The sequence below is a fragment of the Natrix helvetica genome, assembly GCF_964273705.1.
Source record: "Natrix helvetica genome assembly, chromosome: 1".
NCBI lineage: Eukaryota > Metazoa > Chordata > Lepidosauria > Squamata > Natricidae > Natrix > Natrix helvetica.
The window spans coordinates 249,053,502-249,076,805 of record NC_138548.1 but is presented as its reverse complement, the minus strand read 5'-3'; the positions used below and the strand labels follow the sequence as shown (position 1 = coordinate 249,076,805).

Below are 23,304 nucleotides of genomic sequence, written 5' to 3'. Positions count from 1 at the left end.
CAGGGACCTTCAGGAGGCTTCCCTGAAGCCTCCGAAGCAGTCAAAACGACCCTCCGAGCAAACTGGAAGTCCATTCCCGAACTTCCAGTTTGCCCGTAGGGCCAGGGTTTTTGCCCTCCGGAGGCTTCAGGAAAGCTCATGAAGCCTCCGGAGGGCCTCCGGAGGGCAGGGGGGCTCTTTTCGCCCTCCCCAGGCTCCTATAAAGCCTCTGGAGCCTGGGGAGGGTGAAAAATGACTTTTAAAAAGGGTGAACTCAGCTCACTCGTGCCATAGGTTCGCCATCACTGACTTAGGTCCTTTTGAGGCGTTAAACCATAGTGTCTAGAACTATACATATATTCCTATCAGATCTGGCCAAAGGAGCATAATTATTTAGAATTTGTGTTCTGTCCCCCAGTTACGATCACAATCGAGGCTGAAATGTGATCGAACCCAATTTTATTATCATTTTATTGCAATTTGGTTTAAGTGGATCGTGGTTAAATGGATCACACAGTCATTAAATGGAACTTCCCCAATTGATTTTGTTTGTCAGAAGTTGCAAAGGTCACAAATCATGCTGATGTGCCGGCAAGACACTGCAACCATCATAGTTGCAAGTGGATTGTAATTATGTGACCACAGGTGTGGTATGACAGTTATAATTTTGAGGACCCGGGTCATAGGTTGCTTTTTCTGAGACCATCATCTTTGAACTGTTGTTAAAAGATCGAGGACTACTAGTATACTGTTACAATGTATTGCCCTCTGCTTCAGAAGATAAATGCTTAATGATAAATTCTAGAGTCTTTATCAATGTTCATATGAAATTAATTGGATATGTGATACCTGCACCGTGAGGGACGTGGTGGCTCAGTGGCTAAGATGCTGAGCTTGTTGATCAGAAAGGTCAGCAGTTTAGCAGTTCGAATCACTAGCGCCGTGTAACGGAGTAAGCTCCCGTTACTTGTCCCAGCTTCTGCCAACCTAGCAATTTGAAAGCACGTAAAAATGCAAGTAGAAAAATAGGAACCACCTTTGGTGGGAAGGTAACAGTGTTCCATGCGCCTTCGGTGTTTAGTCATGCTGGCCAAATGACCACAGAGAAGTCTTCGGAGAGAGCTGGCTCTTCGGCTTTGAAACGGAGATGAGCATCGCCCCCTAGAGTCGGGAACGACTAGCACATATGTGCGAGGGAGCCTCTACCCTTTTAATACCTGCTTGAATATTCCCCTCCTCCATTTTGGGATTTGGGAAGAAAATTAATCTACCTCTACTTTTACTTGCGTTTCAAAAATTATCCACAGACTATATCCTCAACATTTCTTTAGTATGCTAGGACCCAGTTAATCTTTCCTTGAAGACTTATTGTATGCTGCCATACTGTTTCCTTATGTATCAGTTTAAGGATCAATTTTGTATTGATATAGGTGGGCCATTAAGTGGATCTATCTATTTAGGTTGAATTTATTTTAGATACTACCAATGTATGTTCATTCTTTGCTGGCAATATAATCATTACAGTATTTTATTTTTACGTTGGTATTTTACTCTCCTCTTTCTGTACCACATTAAAAAAGAATGAGAATACCCACTAGTGAGAATGCTAGGGTTTTGTTTTTTAAAGTTTCCTCTATAGAATGGCTTCAAAGGTGGACAGTACCCAGGTTGGCAAAAACTCCCTCTTGTAATCTGTCTTGTGTCAGGGTTCCAAATAACATCCAAAATTAAATCAGAGTCCAAGGCAAAGTATTGCTCAAAGTTCCAATTTATTAAGAGCGTCATGTTGGCACATCTGGGAAAACCTGAATCTGAAAGCTTCCCGGGTTTCCCCACCCACTTGAAAGTTCAAGATCCTACCACCACACCCACAAGTCCATCACATGCTCCAATCTTCCACTGCCATGCTGGCAGTTCCACATACCCAGTTTCAGTCAGGTGCAGAGGTGTAGAGACAAAAGATGACCTTGGATTCTAGAAAGGAGTTTTATTTTGACAGCATCACATTCTACTCCTTACTATTCCTCCTCCCAATTCCCCACTAATGAAACAGCATAGTAGAATAGAATATTAGTGTAGCAGGCCAAAGATCCCCAAAGGAATCAGCTGCAGGCCTGACATCTTGCTCCTTTCTTGTTGGAACAGTCTTGTCCCTCAAAACACAAGTTATGGTGTTCTAAGAATTAAGTGAATCTATACAAACAACTTAAGTACTGGGGGTGGGGGAGGCATTATAATCAGAATTAAGCCTTACCTTTTTTCTCCGTTTAAATCATTTACCTTGAAAATTACTGGTATGGGGAGTTCAGCTCCGGATTCTTTATTGTTTTATGCTTTCTTCACCTTATACAAAAGATGGGTGCTGTACTAGAAACTTTGATATTTTACATTGTTATTGTACCTTTGTATATACAAGTAGTCCTTGTTTAACAACCACAGTTGGGACCAACAACTCAGCCTTTAAACAAAATGGGCATTATGTTAACTTGCTCCTGTCCTTATGATTTATTTCAGCTTTCCTTCGCTTTGCAGTCCTTTGAAGGCAGGCAATAAATGTGACGATTGATTGTAAAGTTACTTTTTCATAACTGTTGAAACTGCGAAAGTTCACTAAACAAGGCAGTCACTAAATGAGAACAATCTGTGTATGGGTTCATTTTATTGAAGTTTTTAAAAGAAATGCAGAGAAGATTATAAAAAATGAAAAAAAATGTAATAGTCAGCACATTGATTGTTTTTAGCATTATAATTCCACAAGTAAACAAAAACAAAAATTGACAGACATACTAAATTAATACAAATGTAACTATATCACATATTTATTTAATAACTGTATTAAGCTTGGATCCATTGCTGTTGCCACCATCAGAATATGCTCTACATCAGAGCATTTTCATGAATCATGCCCCAATCAGAAGAGGTCTTCGCAGACCTCATAGAAAGAGTTGTTGAAGTTCATGAAGCTAGTAAAGTCTACAAAATCATTGCTAAATGTTTTGCCCACTAATCAAACACAGTCAGATAGATAGTCTGCAAATGGGGAAAATGCACACAATCATTAATTATTCTTCTCAGGGGTAACCATCCTACAAAAATCACCCAAGAATAAGGCGGGCAATGCTTTGAGAAGTCACCCCAAAACAGAATAAGGGCAAAGGATTTGCATGTCATTCTTGCATTGCCTCATTGACATGTGTTCATCTGTTTACCATAGGGGAAACACAGAACAAGGGTAATACTATATGTATGAGAAGAGACCATGAGGAAATTTTTCCTCAGCAGATGTATTCTGATCCCAAGTTTGTCAAAGATTACCCAGCAAATCGAGCAAACTATTGGAAAGTTGGACAGATGAAAGTGGAATGTTTTGGATAAATTAAAATATTCCATATGAATCTCATTCTGACATTGAAGCATAGAGATGGGGGTAATATAGCTTAAGATGTTCTTGCAGTCACCGGATCAGGATGGCTTGCAGTTAATTATCCTGGTGCATGAAATTAATCAGACTTTAACAAATTACTAGTTTAATGCTTTTTGCCTTCTGAGAAGCTCGTCACTTCCATCCACAAGCACACTAAGCAAACAGCCGGCAGTATCACATTCCTTTCCGTTTGCATCCTCTATAATGTGCCTTTTTATTTATATGTAATCTCCCCCCCCCCCCCAAGGAATATAGATACAAACATTAATTTCCTTGTTAATCATCCAAAGTGCATTCCAAAGAGTGGGGTAAAGAGTGTTAAAAAAAACCTATAAGATTTGACCTGCAATACCGACTTCCTTGTGATCTGAATTTCAGAAACCATCCTCACAGCTTGGGCTCACTGCAGCAAATAGGAGCCAGATAGGTTTTTATAGGCAGACTTTATTTTTGCTACCGTATAAGATGCATTACCAAAAGAGTGTAATAATCATGTAAAGATGTTTCATTGGAACTCACATGCAAATTCTTTTATTTGTTCACTTGTTTGTTTATTAAATTTATATGGAACCCATCTTGTAGCAACTCTGGGCAGTTATAAAGTGATAAAAAGATAATATTAAACAATTAAAATTAAGACAGATTAAATAAAGACTGTGTTTGGCTAATAATTATCAATTCATTTGAGCCAACAGAAGCATGAAACAGCAATTAAACAGTGATTTAACTAATGGAAATAAAAATTTATAAAACTCTGGATTTAGGGCTAGTATATTGGTGAAAATTGCATCCAGAAAAAAATGGGAGAAGTAGAGTGTTAATTAAATATGCCTTACCAATGTAAGCTTAAATGTAATGGTGCTGTTCCTTCTTATTGAATTTTCTAGTACTAGTACATGGGTACATTTAGAACAGAAACCTTTGAGAGGATTTTAATGAATTTAGTCATAATAGAATCTTTTGAATTTAGACAATGACTACCTGTACATCTATGGAACCATCTGGCTAAGCAGAGTCATTTGTCAGCATTCACACTTTTGATTTCCAGGCTACAATGCAAAATAATGATATTTAATTTTACTGGAAACTGACCACCTTCACTAGTTACATTTCTTTCATTCATAAATACTGCATTTTTTTTCTTAAAAAAGCAAATGTATGTAATTGTGCTTGCGTTACAGTAAAAGAGCTGTGGTGAGAGGATTCCTGTTTACATTTTTTTTAAAAATTAATTTGTATTGAATCCTGCATTTTATGCACTAGCAACCAATAACCAAAATCCCACCAAAGATATTCTAGAAGGAAGGAGGTAGCCATTCCTTTAATAATCGACTTTGAGAATACTTTCAGATACATGTTGTTTCATAATGAGCCACCAAAATGATTCAAGACGGACCAGTTTTAAGCTATTGGACGATCTGATCAAACAGCATTTCAACCATGAAGTATCTTTTATTGTCAATTGTATATTTTAAGATTAATGGATAGAGGTAGGTGAAGTGATAACATTTAGTAGTTGGATTTTTGAAGTGACTGATTGTCACTCAGCATCTTAATGTCGTCCTGATTTGTTTCCTAAATAGATTTATTGTTCAAAACCAATCAATTATAACTGTTAGTTTGAGGGATGTGATTTACAGGAAGGCCTTATAAGATTTTGTTACAGGTAGCACCCATGTATGATTAGAATACATGGATTTCCTTAATGGCTGTTATTCATTTAATGATCACCATAGGAAACTTGTAACATTGGGTCCAGGCATGTGGGTGCTTCAGGTTTTGACCATCATGACTTATGATGGAAATTTCAGACTCCATGATGATCATACGTTGAGGATATACTGTACCCTACAAAAATAAAGTAGCATTCCAGGAATTCATTTGGATTTTAAAAATCCTGTTTGTTACCTTGGTCTACCTCAATTGCTGATATTAGATACCGTATTTTTCGGAGTATAAGACATACCTTTTTTCCTCAAAAAAGAAGCTGAAAATCTGGGTGCGCCGTTCCCCCCCCCCCCCCCAGCAGCATTCTATAAGCCTCCATAAGGCTATGCATGCAATTTTTATGACAAAACAATGGGCCATTTTTGGCTTGTTCCCCCCCCCCCGAGCACTCTGAACCCCCCCCCCAAGGCTATTCATGCCTTCTTTTTTTTTAAAAAGGCCCGTTTTTGTGAAAAGCTGGCTGTTTTGGGGAGGTTTGCAGAGTGCAAAAACTTTTTTTCCTTTTGGAAAGCTCTTTAACTGATTGATGAGAATTACATTGATCAAGTGCTGTGCTAGCAGAAACAAAGTCTTAGATGCTGCAGATTGTCAGCGATTTCCTTCGCCAGCACATGGATAAATACACCTGGAAACACCTACCTACCTACCTACTCTCTCTCCCTACCTACCTACTGTATTTCTTTCTTTCTTTCTCTCTCTCTCTCTCCCTCCCTACCTACCTACCTACCTACCTACCTACCTACCTACTCTCTCTCCCTACCTATCTACTGCATTTCTCTCTCCCCTCCTCTATCTACCTACGTACCTACCTACTCTCTCTCTCTCCCTACTGTATTTTTCTCTCTCCCCCTCCCTCTACCGTGTTTCCCCAAAAATAAGACAGCGTCTTATTTTCTTTTGACCCACAAAATATGGCTTGGACCTTATTATCAGGGGAGGGCTTATTGTTTTGGGGTTGCTGGGCAGCTGCTCCCTTGCAAGCGGACTCCCGAAGAGCCGGGCACAGCCTCAGGGGTGAAGCAGCCATGAGGTGACCACGCTCACGAGCAGCCGCCCGGCAAACCCCCTCTCCAGCCGGGCAGAGCACCATTCACTGACCTAGGGAGATCCCTAAGGCACCAAGCCACGTGGTGCTCTGCCCACCCCCCAGCTCCAGTGGCTTGGCACATTCGGGATACTCCGTAGGTCAGTGCATGGAGCTGTGCCCATCTGGAGAGGGTGGTTGTGCAAGCGCCTATTCCGCCCCCAGCTTGCATGCCTCTCAGCCTCACCATGCCCTGGCCCAGTTCTCCCTGCAGGGCCAGGGCGGCGCCGCCTCTGCCACCACCGCGCTTCAAGCATAACTTCTTCTCCGGCTTCCAAACTCTGGAACTTGGCTTCCGATTCTTCCAGCAGCGGCCGCTCTATGAGTGAGCTCTATGGATGTGGGCCCTGTGGCAGCCAGCCCACAACCATAGATTTTCAGCCTCTTTTTTTGAGGGAAAAGGTGCGTCTTTTACTCCGAAAAATACGATATTTACATTGGCATAATATATGTGTTACAGAAAACAAATGTTTCTACTAAAACTAATAAGTTTCTACTTATTCCTGTATATTATATTCTGGTATATCCTTATTACTATTCCCCTTCAGCATGATAAAATAGGAATGATGTCTTGTTACACATTGTTTTGCTCTATATTAGGTAGAAAATGGAAGATAGATTAACTGGAAACTTTTTTGTCCCACTGTACATTCAGTGTCCATGTGTTTCTGAATGCTGAAAAAAGACTACAGAAACTAAATGTCAAGGAGAAAACGAAGAAGTGCAGATAAGTAGGTAGACAGGCCGTCCAGCAGGCCTACTGTTTAAAATAATTTAGCCTATTCAAATTTATATAATCATTTGTCTGGGTGCCATTTCCATAGTATTTAAATTGCCATTTTCAAAACTGATGTTTCTCCAGCATAAAAACACATACATTCACACCCCACCCTCACAAAGTAGGAGAGATTGAGAATACCACACAGGGAGGTGTTTTTTTGTTTTTTTGTTTTTTGCATACCTTTAAAAATTGGAGAAAATTGAACCACAGATTTTCCAGTTTGCTATTTGTTTTCCTCCAATTTCCTTCATTCAAATAATGGAACTAGAGGGATTCTTGCCTGGGTCTTTGTGAAAAAGGCTTTTAAACTGTTAAGTTAAAAGCAATCAACAATTTTAGGTATATCAATAATATAGTCAGAAAAACGCAACTTAAATATATCTAAAAAGGGAAATATATAACATACATCATTCAAATACAGCTTTTAAAAATAAAACTGTTCAAAATCTAGCAAAAAGGTGCTGTTTTTATGAGTCTTATGAAACTATGCACGAGGTGTTGAAGTAGATAAAATGTACCGTTCTAGATGAGTTTTTAAAATCTTGCAGGTGTCTAATATAAATGCGTTTTCACTGTTTTTAATGGCTTTGAGTTATGATGAATGTTTGCCAGACTTTGCTGATGGCTTGCAATCAATAGGCATAGCCAATACAGATAAAGATCAGCAAATAATGCATGACCTCAGAGTAAAGAAGTGGAAATCGAATGCAGAGTATAATGTCACATAGATCAGGATTAGTAATAACTACTTCTGTTGTGAGCTCACCAGCTGGAAGAAGAAAAGACCAAGAGTCTGGGGAAAAGTGAGAGGGTATCCAACTTGATAGAATAATAACCAACTAAACAACGTGAAGCAAAATGCACTACAGGTAGTCTTCCATATATGATCATAATGGAGCTTGCTCATTACAGACACATGTGACCCATTAAGCAAGATAGCCTCATTTAATGACCCTCATCCCCTGTTTGCCCTGATGTGGTCATTAAACAGAGCATAAAGTGCCTCAAGAGTGAGAAAGGCTCTGGGCAGTCCAGCCCAGCCGTTCCTGCCTCAGGCTTTACTCAGTCTCTGAGATACCCCATGCTCTGCTTCTTGTCCCTGGGCTCCCATGTCCCTTGGGTCTTCCCTACTCCAGGTCACCCATCGTGCACTTATCTTTCCACTCTGCTTCCCTAATGTGGTCTCTGTAGTGCTGCAGTTTTCTGCAGTGGTGTATAGACTGCATTGGGAAAGCAGCAGACTGCTTTGTCCCTGAGCAGAATGGTGCAATCTGGAAGTGGCCGCCATTTTCCAAGTGGCCGCCATTTTCCAAGTGGCCACATTGAATTGTTTGAAAAATGACAGCCACTCCAGATCACACCATGCAGCCTAGGAAAGTGGCTTGCTGTTGTTCAAAAAAACATAACCTCTGCAGCATTTCACTATATGAATTATTCTGAAATTATTATTATTTTTTACAAAGCTGGAAATGCATCAATAATTATCTACCACCAAGCTTGTAAAATGGAAAACAAGTAGTCAATTAAGCTGTGGAAACACAGAAAAAAGAGATACCAAATTTAAACTGCAGTGGGTGCAAAAAGAATTTAAGTGTCTTCATCCTAGTATGCAACAAAATTGATTATCCCTGCTGTGTTTATTGTCTTAAGAAGCAGGATTCAAAACATCAAGAAAGAAAATTCCGTGACCAAAATTTGATTTAAATTTTTTTTTAATACAATTAAATGAGAAAAGGGAAGAAATTGAATGGGCATCCACAAAAACAAAAACTCCTCTAAAATGCAAAAATAACTTCATAATAAAAATAACTCTATGAAAACAAAAGAAATAGGTTTTTTTTGTTTATATCACACCTACCTACCTACATACATATATAACAATACAACTCAGTTTTTTTAAAAAAAAAATTAATGACTTAATTTAGTTATTTATTATCCATATGTCTATCCTGCCACAACCTATAAACATGGAATTATTGTCCTGTATTTCCAATATGTTAATATAGGGAAACCTCAGAGGCTGTTTGTAGACAATGTCGTAATTCCTGGAAGGGGGGTGGGGATTCTGTTTCCTGGCTTCTCATACCATGCATACTTCATCCAACAACTGCCATTTTTTCTAAAAGTTTGTCTTTTTTAGGGAGTCTTCTTCATCTATTGCCTGTGATGGTTAGGAATTCTTTAAATTCCAACCTCAGAAGTATTGGATAACTTCTATTTGTGATAGATTGCTATTGGAGTTTGGGAAGAGACAGAATCTAAAACGATTCAAATGAAACAGTTTTGAAAAAAGCAGTTAACATTCACTGTTCTGATGGAACATACTATCATCTGAAAACACAGCTTTAAAAAGCTCACCAAAAATATATCTCAACATCGTTAGCATTAATCATCTTGGCTAATGCTGTTAAAATTTGTAGATTTTAACTACATCCCTGCTTTGAAATTTAATCTACAGTAATATATAAAGGATGAGAAATTCTCTTCCATTAGGAACTTCTTGGAATATAATGTATCCCTGTTAAGAACAGTGGACCTCTGGAGATATTTTACAGAGACACTTCCATCTTAAAATAGGGGGGGGGGGGGAGATGTACATATGTACGTGGAAAAATTGCTATGGTAAAATAATTCTGCTCTCAGATCAGCTGCAGCCATTTCTCAGAAAATAATGGTTAGCTATTTATTTGGGAGTAAACCTGATTAAATTCCATTGGGACTTACTTTTATTTATTTGCAATACCTATTTGGAACAGTATGCAAGTAAAGAGATAATTACAATCAATATGACATTACATTAACAAACCAGTGCAGGAGCCATAAGATAGGTATCACTCTACTATAATTGGCTTCCTTAATATGAAGATGCCCACCACATTTTACCTTCAAAGGCAGTCCCATTACAGCATCTTGTAATGAAGATATGAATAACTATTGTCAACATTTCTCTGTCCAAATAGGGCCATGCATTGTATCCAGTGGGATACATTAGTTGAAGCTACTTATCTCCGATCTCCCTCTTACGTTCAAGAAGTTATGAGTCCTATGTCATATTGAGCTCTTTGGGAGGAGTATGACCCCCTTCTGCAACCACTACCAGTGTTTCTGGATTAACAGATTAGCTAGGGATCTATCTCAGTTTGTTTCACTCCATACATATCCTTACAGCCTCCAGACAACCATTTAACTCTTACACAAAATTACAGCTCTGGAATAATGATACACCGTTGAATATCATCAGTTAGACATAAACAGAAATGCATTTTTATGCTATGACTTCTATTTTAATCTTTTGTTTTTCAGATCTTATGCTGAAATCTAAATATACCAATTGAGAGAATTACTGAAAGTCTACTTTTTTGTGGTGGGGTTTTTTATTTTATGCATTTTATTTTATTTCTTTTATTTTAGCCTTCTTAAAGAAATGTTGGTCTATTACTAGGCGATCTTAACAGGGTTTTTTAGTTGCATATCTAAGTACATTTTTCTTGATCAAGATTCCTAATAGCCAAATGTGGAAAAGAACTGTGATTGAAAAGGAATATTTATAGCTAAATTTACAAGCAGTGATGCAGTTAAAATCTATTTAATGTCTAAACTTTGATCAAATCTAGCAGTTTCTGGAATATTGTTTATCATGCATGGCCATTTTGTATAAGTTTCAGAACATTGTGGCAGCTCAATGACCTAATCAATCAATTTGGCCTGGAATATTGATTCTAAGGTGCAACAGATTCTTGATCCAGTCTGGAAAAGTGGTGTTGCCCATTACTGACATCTGATATTGTACAGCAAGAATATTTTACAGCAAGCATCCATATCCTAATGGAGAGACAATTGTCAAACATCAAGTATAATATGTGTATATTTAATGTAATAAGTAATCAGCTCTTTGGAGAAACAGCAGAAGATTTGCTAGAGTGGGTCTGGGTTGTTTTCCAAGCTGTGTTCATTAATTTGGGGAGGAAAATGATATTCAGATGTGTGACAGTGTTGGCTTCAGTAACTGGGTGGTTTGTAACTAAGCTGTTCTTTTCCTAATACTAGGATGCCTGTTTTTTGGATAATACTTAAAAGTACGTAAAACTGAACATGTGGCTATGCAGAGATATAACCTAAACCTATATAGATTTCTTTTACTGTATGAATTTGCTTTCATTGCCAGGGTTTCTCCCCGCCCCCCTTGTTACAGCCATGTGGTTTTGTCAAACATAATATTGGGCTTATAATACTTCCAAAATGTAAAAAAAAAATTCTCCCAGCATTGAAATCTTTGGAATTTAAGTTCATTATGCACATACCATATTTTTCGGAGTATAAGACGCACTGGAGTAAAAGACGCACCAAGGTTTTGAAGAGGCAATTTTTTTAAAAAAATAGGTAGGTAGATAGAGGGAGAGAAAGAGAGAGAAATACAGTAGATAGGTAGGGAGAGAGAGAGAGAGAGTGAGAGAGAGAGAGAGAGAGAGAGAGAGTGAGTAGTTAGGTAGGTAGGTAGATAAAGGGAGAGAGAGAGAGAGTTTCCAGGTGTATTTATCCATGTGCTGGAGAAGGAAATCGCTGACAATCTGCAGCACCTAAGACTTTGTTTCTACTGGCACAGCACTTGATCAATGTAATTCTCATCAATCAGCTAAAGAGCTTTCCAAAAGGGAAAAAAAATTTGCACTCTGCAAACCTCCCCAAAATGGCTTGTTTTTCACGAAAACGGGCCCCTTTTTAAAAAAAAAGGCATGAATAGCCTGGGGGGGAGCTTGCAGAGTGCTCCTGGGGGGTGGGGGAACAAAAATGAGCAAAAAAATGGCCCATTTTTCCCAAAAACAAATTGCATGCATAGCCTTATGGAAGCTTATAGAGTGCTCCTGGGGGCTGGGGGCGGGCAAAAAACAGCTTGTTTTTTGCTCATTTCTGCCCTCCCCAGCCCCCAGGAGCTCTCTGAAAGCCTCCATAAGGGTATGCACAGCCATTTTGGTGAAGGGGCGGGGTTTAGGGAGGCAAAAAATGCTGTATTTGATCTATAAGACACACCCAGATTTTCAGCTTCTTTTTTGAGGAAAAAAGGTTCATCTTATACTCCAAAAATATGGTATGTAAAAAAAATTAAATACTGCATATAGAGCAAGTTAGAATAAATGACTAAATAGAAAAGAGAAGTACAGGTAGTCCTCAACATAGGACTACAATTGAGATCAGAATTTCCATTACTAAACAAGGAGGTTGTTAAGTGAATCTGATTTTATGACCTTTTTTGCCATGATTGTTAAATGAATCATTGCAGTTAGGTGACTCATACAGTTGTTAAGCGAATCCAGTTTTCCCAATTGACTTTGTTTATTGGAAGCCATCTGGGAAAGTCATCACAAATAATGATCATATAACCTTAGGATGCTGCAACCAACATAAATATATGTCAGTTGTCAAACACCCAAACTTTGATCAAGTGACTGTGGGGATGCTGTGACAGTTATAAGGGCAAGGACTGCTCATAAATCACCTTTTTAGTTGACGTTGTAACTTTAAAGAGTCACTAAATGAATAGTTGTAACTCAAGGATTACCTGTACTAATATCTCAGATAGATGAAGTAATTGCTATGTTTCGAGTGGATACAGTTCAGTATTGGTGAAACTGTGGCTGTGACTCTATCCACCATATTAGTTTAAAGGCTATTTCCACATGATACCTTTGTTTGTGCTATATAATAGTATTTTATAATTTGATGCCTTCTAGACATTTGGACTTCCAACATCTAGAATTTTTGGCAATGATCAGCCTGGCTGGGAATTTCTGGGAAATGCCTAGCTACTACCAACATTCAGAATTATAATTCAGTTTTTCAGTTAGTAAGGATGATGATGACAATGTTATATGATTATGCTTTAATATAACAATTTAATACCATAGACATTTTATTGTTGATGATCAGTACTCAAGATTTTGATTGTTTCTGGATTTTTGCTGACAGACTTGGCAGTATACAAATGCAATAAATAAAATTTAAAATCCAGGGTTTTGGATGATATATAGTTTGGGAAAGGCTGAAGTAGAAATACTAAAAGGGAAGGAAAGCTCTGATGTGAAATTCTATTTTTGCTGCCTCAAGCAATTATTTTATTTGGGTATTGTGGGCATTTTCTTGAAAATAGATTTGTTTTTCATATGATTTCATTAAAAGCTCTATATGCATTTACTTTTATTTTCTGATGTTTCATATATATTTTTTACTTGATGCTCTTTGATATGAATACTAGTAACTGCGCTGTGTAAAAGAGATGAGCAGAGTAATATTGAGTGTCATTCTCCACCCTCCGCCAGTTCCAGCTGGTGAAATACATCTTCAGAATATAAAGCATTTTGGCTGCTGAATTGATACACTCAATGTACTGCATACACTTTTGTAGCTGTACAGTTTCCTCTGGTTATGCATTATTTCTTTATAAAACATCTGCCACCATATTTTAACTATAGTTCAACCATCACTGCAAGATGGAGGGAATTGAAATGTTTTCACGGAACAAAAAATGAAGCTGAGATTGTTCAGTAACTTTCATACTCTTCTGCAGTCTGAACTATAGGAATGACTCTGCTATTTATCAGGGAAAGTGAATTCATGGCATTGGCTTGATTTCAGAGAAAATGTCCTCTTCAGAGCTGGACATTAAATTGGATATCTATAATATTAATCTCATTGACATATAGTGAGTCATCACTGTCTTTTCCATACAAATCTGTAAATTACTCCTTTTAGCCCTCCCTTATTTCAGTTCCACCCCAAATAACTTCATCACTTTTATTTTTAACTTCTGCCCACTTTGGTGGAGATTCTGTATTTACTTACCCCCTTTTAATCTATTTCCAAAATTATACTGTCAAAATAACACTGCATTTTTTCTGCGGCTTTTAATCCTAACCATTACTTGTTCTCTTTGATTACATTTTTGTAATTATATTCCTCTATGTCTACCTTATATAGTATCCCTCTCCCATTCATTTTTTTGCCACTTATTCACTTACATTCATTTTTTCCATAGCTTCTCTCACTCTTTCATCCACCATCCATTTCCATTTTCTCATAGCATAACTACACACATTTTTAAATACTTTTCTACCTTTTATGTTAACTTTTATTTCATTCTGAGGCAAATTAATCTATTTCCTAATACATGTTAATACAGGAATTGTATGTTCGCTTTTTTCAGTTATTGTGTTGTCACTCTAGTTCAGGGGTGGTCAAATTCACGGTGTCATGTTGGCATCACATGACGTATGGAGACTTTTTCTCCCTTCGCTAAACTGGGCTTGGGCGTGGCCAGCACTTGATGCATCCAGCCCATGGTCCGGGAGTTTGGCAGACCTGCTCTAGTTCTTTTTATAACCTTCATTTTCTTTTATTTTCATTCTTCCCAACATCCAGTCTTGAGATTAACAAATAATGGTATGTCCCAAATTCAAAATGTTTAATTACTGTTTGCATCCTTCACTAATTCTCTCAGTCATTTGTCACAAATAATTCATATCAAGCACACTTCTAGATTTACATGCTGAGAATCAAGTCAATTCTACAAAAAAGTGTTAACGTTCCTGGGAAATATCTAATTCCACAAGAATATTTAAAGTTAAATCCAACATGGAACGCATCAGTATTGGCTCCTCCTTTCTCTGTCATAAACAAATATTCAAAACAGGTATTTTACTAAATGAATACTTAGTCTCTCTTCTCACTCATTTTTTGGTTAGTTGATAAAAATTAAGGAGATGGTTACGTAAACCTACCTGCAAGCATTTCCATTCTCAGACCCAATTCCCTTGCTTTTAGGAAAACTATTAGAAGCAGTCCCAATTGTGGTTGCTAAATGAGGACTACCTTTAATCCAATGGCGTGTGTGTGTGTGTTATTTATTTATTTATTTTATTTATTTCTTTGGATTTCTAAACCGCCCCCTCTCCCAGAAAGGGACTCGGGGCGGTGTACAGTCAGATAAAATGCAGATAAAATACAATAATATAAAACAATTAAATACTAAGCATTTAGATGGAGGAGATAAGACTGTACAAGAAATAAATATACTATGGAAACCCTAAAAAACATCCCCAATTAAAATACCCAAACCCAATTAAAATATATCCCCGGGAGGCAAAACTAAGAGAGTGCCAGGCCAGCTGATTGAAACAGGTGAGTCTTTAACTTTTGACGGAAGGAGTGGTTCTGATGTCGGTGGTGGTTCTGATGTCGGGGGGGAGGTCATTCCAGAGGGTTGGGCCCATCACAGAGAAGGACCTACTCCTCGGTGTCGCCCGCTGGCATTGCCTAGCGGACGGCACCAGGAGGAGTCCCTCCCTGTGTGAGCGGATTGGTCGTAGGGACGTGTGTGGTAGGATGCGATCCTGCAGATAACTAGGTCCTATGCCATGGAGCGCTTTAAAGATGGTAATCAATACCTTGAAACGCACCCGAAAGGCCACAGGCAGCCAGTGCAGGAGGGGTGTTACGTGGGAGTATCGTGTACTTCCCATGATGACCCGCGCGGCTGCGTTCTGAACTAGCTGCAGTCTCCGGATGCGTCCCAAGGGAAGCCCCATGTAGAGGGCATTGCAGTAGTCCAGGCGAGACGTCACCAGCGCATGAGTGACCGTGCGCAGGGCACTCCGGTCCAGTAGGGGGCGCAATTGGCGCACCAGGCGGACCTGGTGGAACGCCCCCCTTGCCACGGCTGCCACATGGTCCTCCATTGACAGCCGGGCATCAAGGAGGATGCCCAAATTGCGCGCCCGTTCCACAGGGGACAGTTGTTCACCCCCTATGGCCAGCGATGGTGTCAGCTGGCTGAACCGAGGTGCCGGTAGCCACAGCCACTCGGTCTTGGAGGGGTTGAGTTTGAGTCTGTTGTCCCCCATCCAGACCCCGACGGCTTCCAAACACCGGGACATCACTTCGACAGCCTCGTTGGGGTGGTTTGGGGTTGAAATGTACAGCTGAGTGTCATCAGCGTACAGGTGGTACTCAACCCCAAAACCACGGATGATCTCACCCAGCGGCTTCACATATGCGTTGAACAGGAGAGGCGAGAGGACCGACCCCTGTGGCACCCCACAAGTGAGTGGCCTCAGGGTCGACCTCTGCCCCCCTGTCAACACACATTGCTTCCGGTCGGAGAGGTAGGAGCCAAACCACCGCAAAACGGTGCCTCCGACTCCCATCCCCTCCAACCGGCGCAATAGGATACCATGGTCGATGGTATCAAAAGCCGCCGAGAGGTCTAATAGGACCAGGATAGAGGAACAACCCCTATCTCTGGCCCTCCAGAGATCATCAACCAACGCGACCAAGGCTGTCTCTGTGCTGTGCCCGGGTCGGAAGCCGGACTGGCGTGGGTCTAGATAATCGGTGTGTGTGTGTGTACACATTGTTTGCTGCCAAAAATGAATTATTGTGACATTTACTTGCGTATTAAATTTAGAGGGAACCCAACTTCAAATTACTCTGGGCAGCTTACACTTTAAATGGTGAAGACAATATAATAATTTAAAAAGAATCATACACATTTAAATGAAACGAACAAGCCATACCAAAAAAAAATTAACAGAGGCTCTGCAGCCAGACTGGGATAAAAGCCAAGTTTTCAAAGACTTTTGGAAATCTAACTGTTCTTTGTTTAACATTTCCTTAGAATTGGATACTTGCACAAGGGCTCTTACAAGACATTTATGGACAACTTAAGTAAATCTACTGTTTCTCAGTGTCAAATTTTCTGTTAATCAGTGTAGTTTTATACCATTCCTGTCTTAAAATACCTCAGAATAGAAAGATCAATAACCCCTGTGAGCTTTCTTCATTAGGATTGCAATGGCAAATACTGTTCATTTCACCTGTGTACTGAACCTCTCTCTATAGTGTATTACTTTCCTCACCCCACCCTTCCTTACAAGGTAGCCTATTACAAGGGAAAAGATGGTAGAACACATTCCTATGTTTCCATCCACCCTACATTCTTGTTCAGTTTTTACTGCTCTGTTACATTTAATGAAAGCATGTCGTTACTTCAATTTGTCTCAGCTCCAGGAATGTCAGTCAGATGCAGAATCCTGTGAAAAATTTCCTGATAGATAACAGTGCCATCTAGTGCTAGTGTTGCTATTTTTGTAGTTTAAATTTCCCAGAAGGGAGAAAGCCTGTTTTGTTTTATATTCATTTTCTTAGTTGGCAGAACTTGGCGCTATTTAAAATTAAAAACCATAGGTATGAGAAATACTCTTTTATTCTAGTGGTGAGCATGATCAATATATTACTGAATTATCTCCTTATGGAAAAGCCACTCTGCAAATAAATATGAAATTATATCAGGTTTTTTGGCAAACAAATTGAAATAGCAATCACTACTGCCTCTTATCTATGTACTATAAAAGGATGTCACTTTTTTGAATTATGTAGTGGTTTGCTTCATAACATATAGTAATTGTTTGTTTTTTAGGGCTAGTTTGCAATACCAGTGATTCTCAAAGGTTAGCATCTGGTTTTTACTGACTTAGGACCGTGTTTCTGTAAATTAACTTTAAACTATAATTTGACAATATTAGACACTAAATAGATGGTTTTTTTTGTGTTCAACTGAGGAACAGTAAGAAAGTGTTATGAAATATTGGAAGAGCAATCTTGAGAGCTAGTAATATAGCTACTAGTTCTTGTTATGGAAGAACACTCTTGTTCAATGGATCATTGCTTGTCTGATATTTTTTACTGTGGAAATAGTTTCCATGGCAACCTTGACATGCAACCTCATTTAGGCTGCTTACTGAATAATAATTTATAAAACTTAGAATGTTGATGAGCAGTATTCTTAAATAAGATTTTGTCACAGATACATTGATGCTAATCTGTGAAATACTATACATAACTAGATGTCATAGACATATTTTCCAACAGACCACAGTTGAATTACTTTATCATTTCCATGCAGTGAAAATAGTGGGATGATAGTAAAATGATATCATCATTACAGGATAAGAAATGGTACTTGTCTCTTTATTTTGCTTCTGCGGTATATGTTTTTGTAATAATGCCAAAGGATCCCCCCTCCCCCCAAAAATCTCCAAATAAAAATACATACAAATCCAACACAGAAATTCTCAATGTGCCTCTGAAACAGTGGTGGGTTTCTACCGGTTCGGCCTGGTTCGGCTGAACCAATAGTGCTGGAACCAGCAGCAACCCAGGCCTGCCACGCCCCCGAACTGGTTCCATGGTTGTCATCCTCGCCATCTTGTTTTTGAGTTCTGTGCATTCAATTTTAATTGAAATGTGCATGCACTCGCAGTGCACCCACGAGCAAACCAGCAGTAAAGCTGGCCAGAATCTACCCCTGCTCTGAAGCATTCAGTGTTGAGGGATTCATTAAACCAGAGTCCCAGATGAATAATAATGAGCTCTTTGTAGCCCTCAATTGCCCATTACTCACTCCCAGTCTGACTTGGACACTGAATTGAATGTAGTCTACATATTGCCTCTGTCTAAGAATCCTAGCAGCTTCCTTTTCATTTAGATTCATTGTCAGTTGTTACAGCCTGAAAATATGGAAGAGTTGCTTGGAGAGATGCAGCCTATCCATCTTGTTTTAGACTATTGTCTCGGACGTTGTCCAAGAGAAACCTAAAGGAGCTAGGAGATTATGAATGATTTTTTTAATGCAGAGGAATGTGCCTGCTGTACTGAAGGCAGCACTGACATTATCTCTTAAAAAATACTTTTATTTGGTGTGTAATTATACTCATGTTGTAAATAAGGAAATGCTCAAGTAGTCTTAGCTGCTGAATTATTTTTAAATGACATGCATTGTTAAATCTGTTTCAGTCTAGTTTCTAGCTGAATTTGAGAATAGAACTGGTCTGGAATGAAAGTAGGAGGAGGTATAACTTAACAACATCAACAGTGTGCAGAGATGAAGCATTAAAGAATCTTCAGGACAGCTATTTGCCTTTGTTGTATAATTTTTATAGCTTCTTATTTTACTTCATATAAAACACTTAACGTATTTTGCGGAGTATAAGACACACCTTTTCCCCCCTAAAAGAGGGTGAAATTTTGGGTGTGTTTTATACAATGAATGTAGCCCCACCACCCATTGTCCCCCACCTCCCAGCAATTTACCTCCTTGCAGCAAATGAGGAAAATGGGGCTTGTGGAGGCTGCAATAGGCTATAGCAATCCCTGCAGCCTGAAACAGCTGATGATCGGGAGGCGAAACTTGCTGTTTGCTCCATGAGGCAAATTGCTGGGAGGCAGAAGCAGATTTTTTTTTCTTGTACTAATCAGGCTGTTTGCTGCAAGAAGGTAAGTCAATAACTATAAATGCCTATAGAATATTCAAATTATTAGACTTATTTTTTAAAGACTGCTTTATTATTGTTCTAGACAGCTTAACAAAATGAAGAAGCTTTTTTAAAAAAATGCTTGATCTGCAAAGGCCCAGTGCTATTGTATCTTCTTTTAAATAGCAGAGAATAACTATACTTCCAGAAAGCACATCAATTTTAACAGCATCTGTACAAGTATGGTCTGAAATGCAACACTACAAACTGTATATTGTCTCTACTGTTTGCTGTTTGTTGCAAGGAGGCAAATTGCTGGGAGGCATTAGCAGATTTTCCCCCCCTTGTTTTCCTCCCCAAAGGCTAGGTGCGTCTTATACTTTGGAGCATCTTTTACTCTGAAAAATATGGTATGTACAGTACACCCTTAGAGGAGTGGCATACCGATAAAGTAAAAACTCTCTTTTGAGTCCTGGTATCTGTATTGATATGCCAATATAGTAAATCTGTAATATGGAAGTCTTTTTACAGAGTCCTAATTCTAATTTGGTAGTATTTATTTTCATTTTCTATTTTCTCCTAAAGCTTTGGGTGTTCCATTTAACCCCCTGTTTGCCTTTCTGGATCAACTAGGTTTGACTAAGTACAATCATCGGCCTTCCGTATTTTTTTTATGATCCAGTGAGTGATAAACTGACCTTGAAATTATCTGACATTGTTAAATGTTATTAAAACAATGGCAGAAGATGAGTTAAAAAAATAATGTCAAACAGGGTGACCAAGCTGTGTCTTCTCACATTGTTAGCAAAGGGAGCCTTGTATATCACTTACTAGATCTGCCTACTCTGTGACTCATTCAGTTTCTCTTTATGGAGGTGGTTACAGACTGAAATAAATATCTGTCATCTATCTATCCATAGAGTGAATGTATATATGAAAATGTATATATCACTTAATATACTGTGTTATATTTGTACTGATAAATAAATAAAGGGAGACACTTAATATACTGTATAAATAAGCAAGTCTTTACCCATAGGCATCAATCCCAAGCAACCAGTTATAATGGGGCACTCTGGAATTTGTCCAAAGGTGTTAATCAGATGCATGAAAGCCAGAATTAAAAGTATGAGGTCCAGAGATAAATAGAACATCATTAGCATATAATGACACGGATGTCCACTTCTCCCTTTAATCTTTGTTCATAACCTTGCACTATCATACAAGATCATAATATCCACAAATTTTAACTAATTTATTTTATTAATATATTAAAATAAATTAGTTAAAATTTGTGGATATTATGATCTTGTATGATAGTGCAAGGTTATGAACAAAGATTAAAGGGAGAAGTGGACATCCGTGTCTAGTATCTTTATAAAGTGAGATGAAAAAGCACCATTAACTTTCACTTGGGAAATGGGGATTACATAGAGAATCCAGTCCCAATTTATAAATCCTCTAGGAAATCTATATTTTGCTAAGGTAATATACATGTCTTTTCAGTAAATTTTTATCAAAGACTTTTTCTATATTTAGCAATTGAATTACCCTTCATTTGTATTCAAATCAATCAAATCTACTAGTGAAATATTATCTGATGTGTGTCTGGTTTTGATAAAACCCATTTGCTCATCCTTGCCTGATTGTTGGGCGCAACACTGGCAGTTTGAAGTTCAGTCCAGAGTGAAGCTATAGTTAACAAACAAAGCACAAGCTCAAAGGAAAAAGCAGCAGAGAGCCTAACAAACAACAAGGAGCTTAGTCAGCCAGCCTGAATTGAAAGGCCAGGTCAAGGAGCAGAACAGGAAGCAATCCATACAGAAATGCAGCTCAGAGCTTGATGAGTACCATATTTTTCGGAGTATAAGACACACCTTTTTCCCTCAGAAAAGAGGGTGAAAATCTGGGTGCATCTTATACACTGAATACAGCATTTTTGGCCTGCCAAAACCCCACCCTCTTTGCAAAATTTGAGTTGCAGAGAGTTTGCGAGGCCTACAAAGTGCTCCTGGGGGCTGAAGAGGGCAAAAATGAGTGGAAAACAGGCCATGTTTTGCTCATTTTTGGCACCGCAGTCCCCAGGAGCACTACAAGCCTTCTAAAGGCTATGTATGCCCCCTTTTTTGGCAAAAACGGGCCTGTTTTCATGAAAAACGGGTCATTTTTTTGCTCATTTTTGCTTATTCCAGCCCCCAGGAGCACTTTGCAGGCCTCTCAAACTCTCTGTATGCCCCATTTTTCACAAGGTCTGCAGAGTGCAAAACCCTTTTTTTTTAATTTAACACTTCAAAAATCTTGGTGTGTCTTATACTCCAAAAAATATGGTAGCTTCCAACTGAAGGGGCATCACTTGGCTCCATTGCATGCCCTGACATCTTTTCTTCTTAAAGAGTTAAGTGGATTCTCTATATTTGGTTCTCCAAATCTGCTAGTACAGGCATGTCCAAAGTCCGGCCAGGGGGCCAATTGCGGCCCGTTTTCAAATTTCGAGCAGCCCGCAGCCTCTTCTCCCCACCGGAGTTATTTGTTTAGTCTTTAATAAAATAGTTCGTTTGCCTTTAATGTTAATGGTTCAAAGAATGTCAGGCTGAATGGTCGGCCCCACACATTTTCACCTCACCAAACCTGGCCCTCCTTGCAAAAAGTTTGGACATCTCTGTGCTGGTATATTCTGCAGCTGGTTGTCTGATCAGGCCCTGGCCTATTGTCCCTTGATTTCTTCCACACCTGCTCCTGCTGATTATCTGTTGAGTCAGCCTCAAGTGGTTGATTAATTGTGGGTTACTGAAGCTGACAATTTGTTGGATCAGACCCCTCAAGTTCCAAGTTAGAAGACTTCATGACATAGCAATGTGATGAAATATTGTCTAGGTTCTTCAGGTCTTCCTGTAATTTAAAATTTAGTAGGGAGAGAGGTGTACAGCATTCCAACAAGTGGTGCAGAGAGAAAGAAGTGGATGAGCCAAAATAATTTGATATCAATTTTGGGAAGGAATTAAGGGATGCAGCTAAAGTTTTTAGAGTTTTATGATTGTACACCTCAAAGGTAGTTTGCTTCTACAAGCATGTTTAAAAATCATTTTTCCTGTCAGAGCATTTTCAGTTGCAGCTTGAGCATAATGTAACAATTATCCAAAAAGCCATATTTGGCCACTTTATTGTCACACTTTCATCAGATTATTAACAGAATTTGCTATACCAGAATTATTTTGGAGATTCTTTGGAAACACTGCATCAGAATTATTTATTTTATATGAGGCATTTTGATTGTACTTGGAAAGAGAAGCAAGATAATTTTAATACATAGTAGCTTCACAAAAAGAGCTCTGTTTTCCTGCAAATAATCCATTTGGGGACGGTTAAACTGTGAAGCACATGTGTAATGTAATAAAAATAGTTCTATTTCTCTCACACTAAACAATTGTTGACCTTTGCACTGGTGGTTGCAGATAAGTATTGTTCTGCGAGAGTAAAATATAGATTTTTAGTGAAGTGAAAGTATGAGACGAGAAGCAAAAGTGACCAAAGTAGAGACCAGAAATTAGCATAGTGGGGGAAAATTGCTTGTGTGCAGCAGTGATCAAGTTTGGAAGGTAAATCAACAATTCACATCCCTGAATGTATTTATTAGAGTATGTGAAAGCAGAATTTAAAATTGTGTCATAACACTGATTTTCAAAGAATGCAAATTTGTGGGGAAGATAGCTGTTTAAAAAGCGTTTTAATGCAATTACAGTTGCTTTATTTGATGATGAATCTTTATACAAACACAATACTGGGAATCATATACAGTAGAAGTTACTGGGTATAAATAGATGACATTTGTAAACTATGCCTCATAGCTATTTTCTAGTACGATGAGTTATTAATAATGTAAGTACTTGTCTTTACCATTTTTTGCATTCTGGAAATGTTTTGCCATTTATATTTTAATATTTATGGAGAGATAGCATTGTTCCAGAAACCACCCAGAAACAAGAGGCATTATGATGTATCTTGTCAA

At 38.6% G+C, this 23,304-nt stretch overlaps 1 protein-coding gene across 2 annotated transcripts in view; it reads left to right on the top strand.

Moving 5' to 3' along the window:
* UBE2O (ubiquitin conjugating enzyme E2 O) overlaps nucleotides 1-23,304 on the top strand; it is a 76,324-nt gene that overhangs the window by 9,342 nt on the left and 43,678 nt on the right. The gene's annotated exons all lie outside the window — the stretch shown is intronic.